The sequence below is a fragment of the Cervus elaphus genome, chromosome 9 (assembly GCF_910594005.1).
Source record: "Cervus elaphus chromosome 9, mCerEla1.1, whole genome shotgun sequence".
NCBI classification, from domain to species: domain Eukaryota; kingdom Metazoa; phylum Chordata; class Mammalia; order Artiodactyla; family Cervidae; genus Cervus; species Cervus elaphus.
Genome location: NC_057823.1, coordinates 97,439,921 through 97,455,767, shown reverse-complemented (window position 1 = coordinate 97,455,767; position 15,847 = coordinate 97,439,921). Strand labels below are relative to the sequence as shown.

At 41.9% G+C, this 15,847-nt stretch overlaps 1 protein-coding gene and 1 long non-coding RNA gene across 2 annotated transcripts in view; one reads left to right on the top strand and one right to left on the bottom strand.

Moving 5' to 3' along the window:
• Positions 1-821, bottom strand: part of RGMB (repulsive guidance molecule BMP co-receptor b) — a 28,413-nt gene extending 27,592 nt beyond the window's left edge. Inside the window, exon 1 of the mRNA XM_043913684.1 lies at positions 768-821. The gene's annotated coding sequence lies outside the window, so the exon portion shown is untranslated. The remainder of the gene's footprint in view (positions 1-767) is intronic.
• LOC122700643 lies at positions 5-13,513 on the top strand. The gene is made up of 4 exons (XR_006342845.1): positions 5-476; positions 4,713-4,774; positions 9,061-9,188; positions 11,463-13,513. It is a non-coding gene; the product is annotated as an uncharacterized LOC122700643 (long non-coding RNA).
• Positions 13,514-15,847: the final 2,334 nt, after the last annotated feature.

Genomic DNA, 15,847 nt, shown 5'->3' with positions numbered 1-15,847 from the left:
TTAACCTCTCATTAGCCAGCCACTCATTCCCGAGAAGGCCTTAAAAGCTTTACCAGCTCGCTAATGTATTTAGGCTTTTCTTCCAGGCAAACGCAGCCGCTACCGCGACTGCCATCAGCCCCTGGGGGGTGGGGGGGGGCGTTCCTCTGGGCTCCCCTGGGAGCCAACCGCTTACCTTCTCCGCCCCCCCCTCCCCACCCCACCCAGCTTCAAGTCAGGGAAACTCTGGCCAACCCAGATCCCCAGGCTGTAATCAAGGGCAGACCCGACATCGCTGAACCGACTTGCTGCGGGAAACAGCCCCAACAAGTCCCCACTAATTTCGCCAGCGCCCCTCGCATCAAAGCCTCCAGCTCTGCGAGCCTCATAGCACCGGCGAGGGTACCCGGGAAGGAACTTCGACGGCCAGCTGGCCCCGGGTGGTGGGCGCTGACTACCCCTTTGGGGCGCCAGCCCCGTTCTCAGCACTGAGCAAGGTCGGCGTGGGGTGTTGGGGGGGGTAGTGTTCGCCGGGATCCGGCCGGTCCAGCCGACGCCGGGAGTGGGGAATCCAGTGCGGTTCTAGGTCTGCACGTGGCAAGAAGGGGCTTTTGCAGGACTGGGCTTTTCTCACCCCGGCTCCCCGCCGCCCCGAGGCGGGCAGATTTATACCACACAGGTGGACGGAGACCTAAACAGAACAGTCCCGGTCGCTGCCTGCCGCTCGCCATCCCCCCCCACCCCGGCCCTCTGGCCCACCGCAAACTTCAACAAAATAAACAACTCACCACAGGCATTCCCTTGTCTGCAGCACGACGCTTGCCAGCTGGGAAAATAAGCCGCAAGCCACGCGGCCGGGGCGCTGAGCGAGGCAGCGCGGCGCCCGCTTCTCTTTCCTTCGTGGGGGCGGCGGGAACCTGGGGGGCGCCGGGGAGGGGGGCTCGCCCTCCCGGATCCCCGACTGTGAGGGAGCGCCCGGGAAGGCGCTGCGCCCTTGCAGCCGCCGCGATCTCTCCGGCTCCCTAGGGGAGGGGGGCGGGAGGCAAAAAGCCCTTAGCTGCGTCCTTGCTTTCTCCAAGCTGCTGTCTCTTCCCTCCCGTTCAGTTCAGTTCCCTCCCGTTATCAAAGACCAGATCTAGAGGGTCTCCACCCCACCCCTCCACGTCTCCCCCTGCCGGCGCGCACCGGGTCTGGGCAGCGCGGCGGCGGAGGGGTGCGCAGCGGCGGGCCAGGACGCCCAGCCTCCGGGTCCGCTCGCCCGCGTTGCCCCCACCCCGAGTGCGGGCACAAAGAGCCTTTCACGCGGCCAAAGCCACCCTCCTCGCCGGCTGCATTGCCTTTTGCTCCCCGCCCCACCCCACCCCCCCCACCCCCGCACCAACCTATTCCCGGTCGCTGGCTGTGCCAGCTGTCGCCAGGGCAGGGCCGTAGGGAACGTGGGCACGTGGTTCCTACTCTGCGCTTTCCGCACAGACGCTGATGCCCCCCTTTCCACCCCTTTCTTTCGCTGCCCACCAGTGGCGTCTAAATGCCTTCCTCGCTTTCCATACAAGATCTCTGAGTGTCTTCCGAGTATGTCTAAACTGGGGGAGGGGGGCAGTATTGGTCCTCTGGAGTTTCGCTGAAATAAGGAATCCAGCGATCTGTCCTGTCCCTCTAAAAGGGGCTTGAGTTTATAGCTTAGGACAAGCCCAGGACAACGATTTGGGAATCACGAGGGGAGAGAGGGGCTTCCCTGGTAGCACAGTTGGTTAAAGAATCAGCCTGCAATGCCAGAGGCCTGGGTTCGATCCCTGGGTTGGGAAGATTCCGCTGGAGAAGGAAATGGCAACTCACTCCAGTATTCTTGGCCTGGCGGGCTACAGCCCATGGGGTCGCAAAGAGTCGGACACGACTTAGCGACTAAACCACCCCCCCGCCCCACCACCACCAGGGGAGAGACATCTAAGACACAGGTGAGGAAGCGTGTTAAAAAGAACAAGCCCAGCCCACGCAATGTTCAAGGGAAGACAGTCCCTTGTGTAAGAGCAGAAGGTGGGATGGCAGCGGGGGGCTAGAGGGAAGGGACTAGCTGACCTTCCAAAGTTGAAAATAAGCATCACGGTTACTCAGCAGTAGCTATGATTATTCTGTGCAATCAAGGCCTGAGACAAGCAGGCTGCTTCTCCTCGTTTGGGCAAATAGTCCAGCGTCTTGACCTAGGCATTTCACCTTCTGCCTCCTTAGAAGTTTCTCCGACCCTCTCTAGCTTTTCTTCGCCTTCTGCAGCCCCGCCTCTGGGGCTGCTCGGTCTGTCGCTAGAGGCAGCGAAGAGCAGGGCAAAGAAGGCGGAGTGGGAATCCAGGGAGCCGGGTCCTTTAGGGACTTTCTGAAGAGGAGTCAGACAACTGGGTCACTATCGGAAAGGTGCGGTTAGGGACAGTGGCCGGGTTCCTTCTGGTTCTGAAATCCTATGATGAGACACGCCCTCTGGCACCCTCTCTGTAGGTTCCTTTTTCGCTTTTGAAGCATTTATCCACTTGGCTTTATCTTCTCCAAGTGCCAATCAAATTGGAAAAAAAAAAAAAAAACCCAAACTGGGGATGTTTCATGATAAACGTTAGATATATTGAAAAATGCTCTTTTTGCTACTGAGAATTAAAAAAAAAAATAATCACCCTCAGCTCCTGGTCCACAGAAACAAGGAATTTTAATGTCCTCACTTTGGAAAGTCACCCCAACAATCAGTAGCGCAGAGCTTTGATTTAAAACCTGAAGGCAAGCCTCCTGTGTTTTTCTTTTCCCTTCCACCAACACAAAGACAAGCTGCCACATAAAATAATGATGAACAAGAGTTCAAAGCAAGCCCAGGGAGCCAGCCCAGAGGACGTTTGCTAATGCAGCCCCAGTCCTTCACCACAACCCCTGCTAAAGCTGGCTTTGGACAGCACATAAATAGTAGGCAGGAGCTGCCAGACCCCTTTCCCTTCACCTCTTTCCATAAATATTGATCAGTGGAACCTGTGTGCTAACTTGTCAGTCATCATGTAAATGCATTAATCAAATCAATACACATAACTTTCCCTTAGCCTCATGGGAAAGCAGGATAGCTTCCCTGGTGGCTCAGAGGGTAAAGCGTCTGCCTGCAGTGCAGGAGACCTGGGTTCGATCCCTGGGTCAGGAAGATCCCCTGGAGAAGGAAATGGCAACCCACTCCAGTACTCTTGCCTGGAAAATCCCATGGACAGAGGAGTCTGGCGGGCTACAGTCCATGGGGTCATAAAGAGACAGACTGAGCGACTTCACTTTCACTTTCTTTCATGATTCTTTCCAAAATTTTTGATTCACTACTCACTTTGGAATCTTTAGCCTTACTTCTCCCTCTGGACAAACTTGACTGTTTTCTGTGAATCCTTTATGAAAGCAAAACAAAAAAAGGTGAAATTTCATAATGAAGTATTAATTTTTAAACTATAAATCTCTTCTTCAGTTTCAACGAAAGAATTTTACAACTGCTTAGCTTTCATACCAATGCACACTTAAAAATTATAATATTGAAGATAATTCTTAAGTACACTTTCTCTGGGAAATATAAGTTATTGTTTAAACAATAGTGATGGAGGAACATTTTGAGCTTGTCTAATTCTGTTCCTTTCATTTCTATCCATCACACTACCCTCATGACCGTCCCATTCATATATGCTAACAATGGTTATATTTCTAATTAAATACCACACTGTATGTTTCATTAGTAAATGAACATGGTTTATTTCCCATCCACCCCTCCCCATTCTTTATCTTATTTAGTGCTCCATAACTTTTTTCTCTTATTTCATTTTAATCTCTTTTTTCTCATACCAGCCAGAATAAACCAAAGATGGGGATAGAAAAAAGACAGAAAAATAGCTTTCAGTGTTTGACTCAGCGTTTCTCTATTGACTGCAAAGAAACCTTCTAATGATTCAATGTGCATTTGTATCATCCTCTGAATTTCCACTTACGCGTGCTAGAACTTTAGCATTTAAAATGTTCAGCTAATGTACACATTCAGTTCTCCAGCTGTCAAGTTTATAGTTTGTTTACTTTTGATATTTCTAAGTTTGTCCTTTTGTAAATTGAAAGAGTAACCTCAATGATCAAGCACCATATGAATCCAGTTTTCAGATTCTCTTCTTTTCCTTTCCTTTTTTTTTTTTTTTCATATATTTTTGGCTGCCCTGGGTCTTTGTTGCCGCACACCAGTTTACCAGCTTCCTCCAGTCGCAGTGAGAGGGGGCTGCTCTTTGTCTTGTCCTTTGTGGACTTCTTACTGTAGTGGCTGCTTCTGTCCTGGGGCATGGGCTCCAGGCCCAGCAGGCTCAGTAGTTGTGGCCCTAGGGCTTTGTTGCTCTGAGGCATGTGGGATCTTCCCGGACCAGGGATCGAACACATGTCCCCTGCATTGGCAAGTGGATTCTTAGCCATGGGACCACCACAGAAGTCCTGTTTCCCTTTGCTTGCATGTGCTGTTGTAATTCTTCTCTAGTTTTGGGTTAATGCTCAGATCTATTTACTCATAAAGTCTGAGAATTATTGTTATTGCTAATAAATCACACTGTTTTAAATATTAGTAATACCAGTAATAAGACTGGTAAGGAATAGAATACTTATATAGTAATGCTGGGAGAAAATGCTACTTTTTATAAGTGATTAATAAAAATATTTTAATTAGTTAAATGTTACTGAAGTTTCTCAAGATCTTTTTTACTTTGCAGGATCAATGTTTAAATTGATTGACATCATAAAGGATCTAAGACCTACGTCTACTCGTAAAAGGGTGAGAATTTGCTTTGCTTTTATCCCCTCCATACAAAGATTCACATGATGGTTCACATGATGGTTGAGGTAAAGAATTCTGGTAAATTATAAATTTTAAAATAAGACCCCTGAACACACAGCTAATGAGCAGAGAAAAAAAAATCCTTCAGAAGATGAAAACTATTACATTCTATCAGCAATGCAAGCCTGATTTTCTGGAGAAACCCTGCAATTCTAAAGTATTCCTAGGAACAGGATTTCCCTAGAGGTTCAGTGACTAAGGCCCTGAACTTTCATAGCAGGGAGTGTGGGTTCAATCCCTGGTTGAGGAACTAACACCCTACATACTTCGAGGAGTGAGCAAAAAAACCCCAAATAAACAGTTTGAAGAGCAATCTAATTAAAAAAATAGAAGTATTCTTATATATGTGCACAAAAAAGTAGATATATAAATGCATTAATAAAGTTAATATTCTTGAACACATATGTGATAAGAAAGCATAGAATGATCTCCTTTAAGTGCTAGGAAAAGATACTACAATTTTTTATGGACTTGCTATTAGAAAAGCTCTTGTCATGAATCTTTCAGCCATTGAGCCTAGTGTGAGATAGTAGAACAAGGAACAGCAGGGACTGACCTTCTCTTTATTGTATTTATAAGTGTTTTTCATTTGTACTCATTATAAACACATGCACATTACATTTTCTAGATTTCCTAATCTGTCCTTTAAATTCTTTTTAAAATTTCACACAATTTTATTTTCCACTTACAGTTACTATAAAATCTTGGCTGTATTCCTCACATTGTACATACAGCCTGTCTTAACCCAGTAGTTTGTGCCTCCTACTGCCTTACCTCTGTGTTACCCTTCTCCCTCCTCCCTACTGGTAACCACTCCTTTGTTCTCTGTATCTGTGAGTCTGCTTCTCATTTGTTCTATGCTTGATTTCATCTTTCTTTGTCTGACTTGATTTCACATAGCATAATGCCCTCCAAGTTCATCCCATTTCAGTTCAGTTCAGTTCAGTCCAGTTGCTCAGTCGTGTCTGACTATTTGCGACCCCATGAACCGCAGCATGCCAGACCTCCCTGTCCATCACCAACTCCCAGAGTTTACCCAAACCCATGTCCATCGAGTCAGTGATGCCATCCAACCATCTCATCCTCTGTCATCACCTTCTCCTATCTTCAATCTTTGCCAGCATCAGAGTCTTTTCAGATGAGTCAGCTCTTCGCATCAGGTGGCCAAAGTACTAGAGTTTCAGCTTCAACATCAATCCTTCCAATGAACACCCAGGACTGATCTCCTTTAGGATGGACTGGCTGGATATCTCAGTCCAAGGGACTCTCAAGAGTCTTCTATGTTGCTGCAAATGGCAACATTGTGTTCTTGTTTATGGCTTTGAGTAGTATTTTCTGTATGTATATATATATCTTCTTTATCCATTCATCTATTGAGGGACACAAGTTGTTTCTTTATCTTAGGGGCTTCCCTTGTGGCTCAGTGGGTAAAGAATCTGCCTGCAATGCGGGAGATCTGGGTTCGATCCTTGGGTTGGGAAGATCCCCTGGAGAAGGGAAAGGCAACCCACTCCAGTATTCTGGCCTGGAGAATTTCATGGACCGTATAGTCCATGGGGTCGCAAAGAGTCAGACTTTATCTTAGCTATTGCAAATAATGCTTCTATGAACTTGGGGCATATGTTTTTTTTTTTTTTTTAATTTGTGTGTGTATGTTTCTGGACGTATATTCAGCAGTGGAATTACTGGGTCAGATGGTAGTTCTGTTTTTAGTTTTTTGAGAAACCTCCCTCAGTGGCTGTACCAGTTTATAGTCCTACCAACAGTGTATGAAGATTTTCTTTTCTCTATACCCTTGTTAATATTCATTATTTGTGTTCTTTTTGATGACAGCCTTTCTGACTGGTGTGAAGGGATATCTCATTGTGGTTTTGATTTGCATTTCTCTGATGATTAGTGATGTTGAACACCTTTTCATGTGTTTATTGTCCATCTGTGTTTCCTCTGTCAAAAAATATCTGTTCGGTTCTTCTGCCTATTTTAATTGTTTTTTTTTTTTTTTTTTAAATGTTGAGTTGTATGAGCTGTTTATATATTTTGGATATTACCCCCTATCAGTCATATCACTGGTAAATATTTCTCCCAAGCAGTAGGTTTTCTTTTTGTTTTGTTGACAAATTTCCTTTGCTGTGCAAAAGCTTTTAGGCTTAATTAGGTACCACTTATTTTATTGTTGTTGTTTAGTCTCTAAGTCATGTCTGACTCTTTGTGACCCCATGAACTCTAGCTTGCCACTCCTCTGTCCATGGGATTTCCCAGGCAAGAATACTGGAGTGGGTTGCCATTTCCTGGACCCACTTGTTTATTGTAATTAAATCTTAAGAGGCAACATATACATCCCCGAAATATTCACTTTCTTTTACATGACATTTACTCTGTAAAAGGTAAAGTTCAAGAAATTGTAAAAGAACCTTTTTAGAGAGGTAAAAAATTGTGGAGTTACTCTTCTATAAACCAATTTAGACATACCATGGTAATTCATAACTTCTTACAGAGGTATAATCTCTTTTCCCACACTCACCTGTATACACAGTGGTAGGAACATTATAAAAATATGATGCAACAGAAGATATGAAAATCCTTAAAATACCATGAAACCTAAGACATTTGAGAAATTGGATAACTTCAATTCTAATAGCCAACATTACCAATTAAGAGTTAATAATAAAAAAAGTGTGCTCTAATATAGAAATGATATATGTTTATACCTACAGATAGGAGAGAAAATTCCAAGGAGATATATTTTAATCCAACTTAAAAAAATTGAAAAAAATAATGGGGCCAAAGGAATCAATGTTCAAATAATCACAAATGCAAAAAACAGTATTTTGTTTTTTTTCCTCATGTTTCATCATGCCATCATTTCAAGTGGTCTAACCACACAAAGAGACTCAGGCAGTGTTATTCCATGCCAGAAGAAAGGTTAGATTCAAGCCTGTGAATGAACTTATGGATGGATGAAAACAGTGCGTGTTCATCAGAAGTTTGAATGAAATAAATCTGCCTGAATTCAAGAGTGGGGCTCATGTCAAACCAAGAGTGGGAGAGGATTCTCAGAGGTCAGGCCCTTGTTGCTGAGTTGTTGACGTGCTCTTCAGCTGTCCCAGCTGGGGCTGTCCATCAACTAAGAATGTGAGGAATGCATGCCTGGTGCAGGGGTCTATGTGAAATAGATGACGTTTCCCTTGCCCCTGGCCCCTGGAGGGGCTGCCGCAAGGGAGGTGGGGGATACACACCCCCAGCCCCCCTGAAGCAGACAGCATCCAGGATACTTGGTCTTTGTTACAGAAAGGATCATGCACAAATGTAATTCCTTTCTCTTAATCCTTCCATTAAGCAAATACTTTTTGAGCATCCACCAATGAGCCTGGCAAGCTTCAAAATTTATGGATGTTGCTGCAAATAATTCAGACAGGGCTCTGAATGTACATTGTGATGTACATTCTGATGGTGGGAACACAAACAGGTAAATAAGCCAATAAGCACAATCATTTTAGTAATGCTATCGAGTTTAAGGAATAGGCTTTTGTTAGTAACGAGGGTGAGAAGGAGTCACCATCAGCAGAAAGGGCTCTCTGAGATATCATGGAAAGGCCTGGAATAACGTGGGGGGAAAGGGTTCCAGACAGAGGGCAGTGTCTCAAGGTATGAACAATCTTGTAGAGTTCAAGGAAGAAAAAACTATGTCAAAAAAGTACCTTACCTGGGAGAATTTCTAGCACTCTAAGGCAGAGTTCTTCAATTCCCAGTTGGAATTTGAATGAGGGAGACGTCCTGGTTGTTTCCAAGCCTTAGGAAGGTGAGAAGCAGAAGGAACATTTATTTAATTAGTATTAAATTAGCTTGTGTCTGACTCGGAGGTTGGGGGTGGATGAGCTCTAACTGCCTGGTAACCTCTCTCTAATCACAGGTTATTGTTCTCCTTTTGTAGATGAGAAAATTTAGATCGAAAGATTGAAAAACCTGTCCAAAGGTACGTGACACATGGTTGGCGCAGGATTTGAACCAAGTCTTTCTGATTCTAAAGTCCAGTTTTGTTTCCGCCAGACTTCACTGCTCTGTGTTATTTAGGGACAGGCCTGGCGTTAGCGTGCACAGAGATCATCATGATTTGGTGTCACCGACCTATAACATGAGTGTCATTAATAGGAGAATTAAAAAGTGAGCTTATTGGGAAAAAAACATTAAGAACTAATTTTAGAAATGTAAAATTAAACCCGTAGGTCTCATCTAGCCCACGCAAGAATCTCTCCTCAACTGTGCAAAGACCTGAAGATTCTCTCCGCTCACATCTGTCACTCTGTACAGCTCTCGTCAAGACTTGAACAGTCTTCACTTGATTAAATGGCCAGTAAGTAGCCTATGGCTTGACTGTGGAACTACGTGGTCGGATGCACACAGCTTCAGTGGGATGCCAGTATGTTTCTGGTGAATTCACAAACAGGACTATCTTAAGGACATAATCGCGCCCATTTCACAGCACAGCTTGTGTCTTCTCCCCAGTAAGGGCTGTGTGACTATGGCGAAGCTTCTGTGGTGTCCATGATGCCAGAGGCACAGTAATATTAGTGGTTTTCCTACCACATTCAGAGCCTGGAAGGGGTGCTAGAGGTAACTTTGTGGAAAAAGTCTGATGGAATCACAATGGAAAGTCATCTGAGTTATTGGTGCACAGCTTCATTACAGTACTCATTATTACATTTAAAAGAGTTAGTGCTGTTTTATCCCTACTTCACTCATTCAGTCAGTTAGCTATTTGGCCCATCTGTCTTTCCACAAACATTTACTGAACTACCTACTATGTGCCATTATTCTTCCAGGCATGTATGCTCAGACACTCAGTCGTGTCTGACTCTTTGTGACCCCATGGACTTTGGCCCACCAGGCTCCTCTGTCCATCGAATTTTCCAGGCAAGGATACTGGAGTGGGTTACCATTTTCTACTCCAAGGGATCTGCCCGACCCAAGGATTGAACCCACATCTCCTGCTTGGCAGGTGGATTCTTTACCTCTGAGCTACCTGGGAAGCCCTTTTCTAGGCACTAGGGATATATCAATGAAAGAAAAAGAAAGTTAGGAACTGAGGCATATATTAATGCATGAATCATAAAAGTCCTCCCTCCTAGAGGGAGAGAGAGAAAATAAACATAAACTTGCAGACAGTGTAGAGTATATAAAAAGGAGTAACATGCTCTGGGAAAAATAGAACATGATAGTGAGATGTGGAATGTTTATTTGTAGGTACGGTTCTTAAAAGAGTGGTGAAGGTGGGCTTAACTGAGAAAGTGACATCTGAGCAAAGACTTGGAGGATTTGATTGCGTGACCCAGGCAGCTATCTGAAGCAAGGGAGTTCAAGGCAATAGCCAGTGCAATGATTCTGAGGTGGGAGCTTGCCTGGCATTTTTGAGGCCAGTTTGCTCAGAATAGAGTGAGCAAGGGAGACTTATGAGTTCAGATGTATTATAGGGCCCCAGATCCTTAAGGCCTTTGTAAGAAGTCTGGAGTCTAACTGAATTTGGGAAGCTTAGGAGAAATTTGAGCAGAGGAATGATTTGATTTAAATTTTAGGAATTCATTCATGTTGTTTGGTTGAGAATTCATGATGACCAGGCCACGGTGGAAGCTGAGAGTCCAGTGGGATGATTATTTCAATGAACTGTGTAAGAGATGATAGTGGCTCAGACCAATAGTGGTAGCAAAGGAATTGTTTAGAAGTGTTTTGATTCTGGATATATTTCGATGTCTGAATCAAGAGAATTTCTTGATAGATCAAATGGAGGTGTTAGAAAGACAGGAGTCAAGGAATGCTCTCAGGATTTTGGCCTGAAGCACCGTCAAGGTCTACTGCTATCAGCCGAGCTGAGTTGGAACAGGTTTTGGGTATGAAAGACAAAATGCACCAGTTAAGGAGATGATTTTATTCAGTTCGTTGCAATAAGGAGAAAATTCATTAATGGTGGCCATCTCAAAGAAAAGGAAAGTACCTTGAGAGAGAGGCAGATACGAAATGGAGTCATCAGGTCATCTCATGGGAGTCATGAGGAAGGACAGGGAGGGCTCTTTCCCATCTGGGTCATTTGAGGAAGAGTGGAAGTGAGTTATCTTCAAATATTTGAGGGAAGGGTGGTGATTTTTGGTTAGCCAGTTCTTCAAGCACAAAAGAGTGGGAGCAGAGGATGCAGGTAAAGTTAAATATTTTCTGTGAGGAAAAGCAAAACTTTAGTTTTGGACTTATCAGCTCTAAGATTTCTGTTAGATTTCATAGTGAAAAATCTCTTTAACACCTCCTTGCCTGACATCAAGATGTGTGTTGTATCCAGCCCTGAATTCTCATGCTGCATGCAAAAATGTGCAATTTGAATAATCAATTTTATTTCACTTCAGTAAGCAGATGAAGTCTCGGAATTATTTTTCTCTTGTATAAATATTTTTGTTTTTAACAGCCTTCATATTACTAAAATTACTTTAATGAAATTGCAACCAAATTTTCCTTCATCTGACTCTTCAGATGTTTCACTTTTCAGTGATAGGATTCATGGATCATGAAAGATTGCAGGGTACTTGTTATGACTGATTTCGTATTCATACTTAACTATGTGTATCTTATGTTCTTTTCCTTGTAGGTACCCAGATGACCAGTCACTTAAAAAAAAATACCTATCTTTAGTAAATTTTTGTAAAGATACACAAAGACCTTTTTGATAACGATATATGATAAAATACATAAAATGATGCATCTGGTTATAGTGTTAGAGGTTAATGATCTAGGTTTTTCTCACATGTCCTGCCAACACCTAGAGTGCCTCATATTTCATATGAAATTCAGGACAGCCAGTTTGATCAAAGCAGCCAGAGAAGTGATAGGAAATGTAGGCCTTTTGGGAAAAAGACTGAAAAAAAGTAGATTGGAAATCATATGAATGTAGAATGAGTCAAGATGAGTACAGAGAGGTTTTAGGCAGGAAAGAACATGTTGAGTTTAGAAATCTTATCTTAGAAGTTAAAATTTAAGGAACAAAAGATAATAAGGGTGAGAACAAAGTATAGTTTTGTCTAAAGACAAAAGGCAGTCTTGAAATATAATAAAATATTATAAACAAGTGTTATTTGCACATTTGGGAATATGTTTTAGACTATCCCCTTTATTTTGGGGAAAAAAATAACTTGATTTTAAAATAATCCATAGTTGAGATCTGTATTGTGTTACTTGTTTTTGGCTTTAGAAAGGCATAATCATAACTAAATTCTCTTAATTAATGTAGGAAATTAGCTCAGAAACCAATGTAAACTACACTATTATCTCATTAAATTCTCATGACCACCCTCCAATCTGCCACCATTATTTTCTGCATTGTACAGATAAAGAAATTAAAAGGTGAAGTCATGCTTGGTAGTTGAGGAGGTAGGATTCAAACACATGTCTATAAGAGACTTCAGAGTCTGAAGAGCTAGTTGAACAGTATAGCTGAAATCTATGAGAAGGAGATAATTAAAAATCACTGTCTGACATGTCTCTTATAGAGTTGCCACGTGATCCAGCAACCCCACTTCTGGGAATATACCCAGGCAAAACTATAATTAAAAATGATACGTGGGCCCCAATGTTCACAGCAACACTATTTACAATAGCCAAGATATGGAAACAATTTAAACCTCCATCTGCAGGATGAAGGGATACAGAAGATGTGGTACATATATACAATGGAATACTACTCAGGAATTGAAAAAATGAAATAAAATGCCATTTGCCACAACATGGATTGACTTGGAGATGACTGTACTAAATGAAGTAAGTCAGAAAGAGAAAGACTAATAACACATCACTTATATGTGGAATTTAAAATGTGCAACACATGAACCCATCTACAAAACAGACAGACTCACAGACACAGGGAACACACTTGTGGTTGCCAGTGGGAACTGGGTGGAAGAGGGATGGATTGGGAGTTTGGGGTTAGCAGACGCAAGCTTTCATATATAGAATGGATAAAAAACAAGGTCCTACTGTATAGTACAGGGAACTATATTCAGCATCCTGTGCTAAACTATAATGGAAAAGAATACAAGAAAGAATGTATCCACAGACATAACTGAATCACTTTGTTGAACAGTGGAAACTAACAATGTTGTAGATCAACTCTACCTCAATTAAAAAAAAAATAAAATCTCCTAAACACTACACCTAGCAGTATTTTCCATTTATATATTATACAAGAGTTCTATCATTTTTGCTTTGTCTTCTTTTTGTTTCTGGGCTAAAACATTTCTATCACTTTTGCATTGAAGTAATTTCCTTATTGACCTTTTAGTAATTCTTCTGTTCTCTTCTGAATGATCGAATTTGTATCTCTTTTATTATGTAATACTACCCGCATGAACCACTTGGTACTAAAACAAAGCATTCCAAGTGAAACTCACTCAATTGTATTAAATACTATATTTAATGAAGAATAAAGTGCATTACAGGATTTTTGTGTTAGTGACACATTATTGATATTTTTCATTTTTTTAATGCTCTTTGGTGTTCTGTTCTCATTACTGTTTTATACTACTCACTGCTTTCTATGTGAACAACTTCACATTTTTCTTTACCGAATGAACTATTTTTGTTTTTAACCCATTTTACGAACTTTCAGGTTCATATTCTATTTTAATTCTAATTTTTCAAAAATATCATCGTATATATATTCTCCTAGTCATTTATAAATTTTATTAGTATTAAAATCTCCACTCCAAGCTTTTAATCAAAATGTTGAAGATACTGGTTTCTAAAGGACTACTATAGAACTCTAAGTAGCATTTTCTCCCGATCAGTTCAGTTGGAATATCTTACATTTGCATATAATTACTTTCTGGGCTTGTTTTTTTGTCAAATGGCATTTGATTTTTTTTTTTTTTTTTGTTCTTTGTTTGTTTAGCAATATTTTCTAACCAGTAATTTGATTTTAGTTTCTCCCATCTCTGGTCATGGGAGAAATTACACACATTTATTTATTTTTTCATTTTTATTTTTTATTTATTTTTCATTTATTTTTATTAGCTGGAGGCTAATTATTTTACAGTATTGTAGTGGTTTTTGCCATACATTGACATGAATCAGCCATGGATTTACATGTGTTCCCCAAGAAATTACACACATTTAGTATTGGCTTGAATAATTCCTAGGAAAGGAGTACAACAAGGCTGTATATTGTCACCTTGTTTATCTAACTTGTATGCATAGAACATCATGCGAAATGCCAGACTGGATGAATCACAAGCTGGAATCAACATTGCTGGGAGAAATATCAATAACCTCAGATATGCAGATGATACCACTCTAATGGCAGAAAGTGAAGAGGAACTAAGAGCCTCTTGATGAGTGTGAAAGAGGAGAGTGAAAAAGCTAGCTTGAAGCTCAACATTAAGAAAAACTGAGATCATGGGATCTGATCCCATCATTTCATGGCAAATAGAAGGGGAAAAAGTCAAAGCAGTGACAGATTTTATTTTCTTGGGCTCCAAAATCACTGTGGACAATAACTGCAGCCATGAAGTTAAAAGATACTTGTTCCTTGGAAGAAAAGCTAAGACAAACCTAAATAGCATATTGAAAAGCAAAGACATCAGTTTGCCAACAAAAGTCCGTCTAGTCAAAGCTATGGTCTTTCCAGTAGTCATGTATGGATGTGACAGTTGGACTGTAAAGAAGGCTGAGTGCTGAAGAACTGATGCTTTTGAACTGTGGTGTTGGAGAAGACGCTCAAGGGTCCTTTGTACTGCAAGGAGATCAAGCCAGTCAATCCTAAAAGAAATTAACTCTGACTATTCATTGGACTGATGCTAAGCTGAAACTCCAATACTTTGGCCACCTGATGCAAAGAACTGACTCACTGGGAAAGACCCTGATTCTGGGAAAGACTGAAGGTAAAAGGAGAAGGGGGCGGCAGAGGATGAGATTGTTAGATAGCATCGCCAACTCAATGGACACGAGTCTGAGCAAACTCCAGGAGATAGTGAAGGACAGGGGAGCCTGGCGTGCTTCAATCCATGAGGTCGCAAAGTCCGAAACGACTTAGCAACTGAACAACAACAACGTCGACAGGTACAGCTGTTTTGGCTACCAGTGCTTTTAGTCATCTTTCCCTCCCAGCTGCCAAAATGCTAATGTTCAAGGGTTGCCTACAAGGGCTAACTCACTTAAAAAGCATACCTCAGGCTATGCGCATTTGCAATACTGATAGCCTAGTGACTTCAGGAATGCAGTTTCACCCATGTATCCTGGAGCTAGTCAGTACTGGGTAATCCAGTAAGCGAGTTGTTAAAGAAATTACAAAGCTGGTTGAGGGGTGTAACTAAACTCCATGAGAAAGAGGTAAATAAAAATTTTACTTATTATTGATTCCACTGTCTGACATCTACCTAACACTTATCACAAGGAATCTGAGTCCCGGTGTATCGTTTAGTTTTTCTATACTTTTTTGCAAGGCCTTCCATGTTAACTCACTGATTTCTTAAACTGTCAAGACTGATGTTAAACAAGATGCCCATCAAATCCCTTTTTTTTCTTTTTTTTCCCGGTGTGAAACTTCTAGTTTCTGTTTGGGTTTCTGCCAGAATAGCTTTACTAAGTCCTCAAGTTGATCTTTCTCTTTTATTTTCTTAAAAATAACTCAATAAAATGTACCTTGATAGGATTTTTTTTTTTCTTTTCCTTTCTGTTATCCTTCAGAGGATGTTTCTAATCAGGAGGGTTAAAAAAAAGTAAAGTAATTTGACATTTTAAATTGAATAGGAGACCATACTCACCCTCTGGGACAGCCCACACTCTGTCTGTGGAGTGTGTTTCTCTGAATAGATTGACTTCTTACCACTTTATCCCTCACCAAATTCTTTCTGCGATGAGACATCAAGAACCTGAGCTTCACTAGGTCCTGAAACGAGGTCTATGATCTCTGTTGGAAGATTGTGGGGTCCCAGGCCCAGCCATGTAGGTTTGGGTCCCAAACTGGGTGTTGGCTGGGATCCA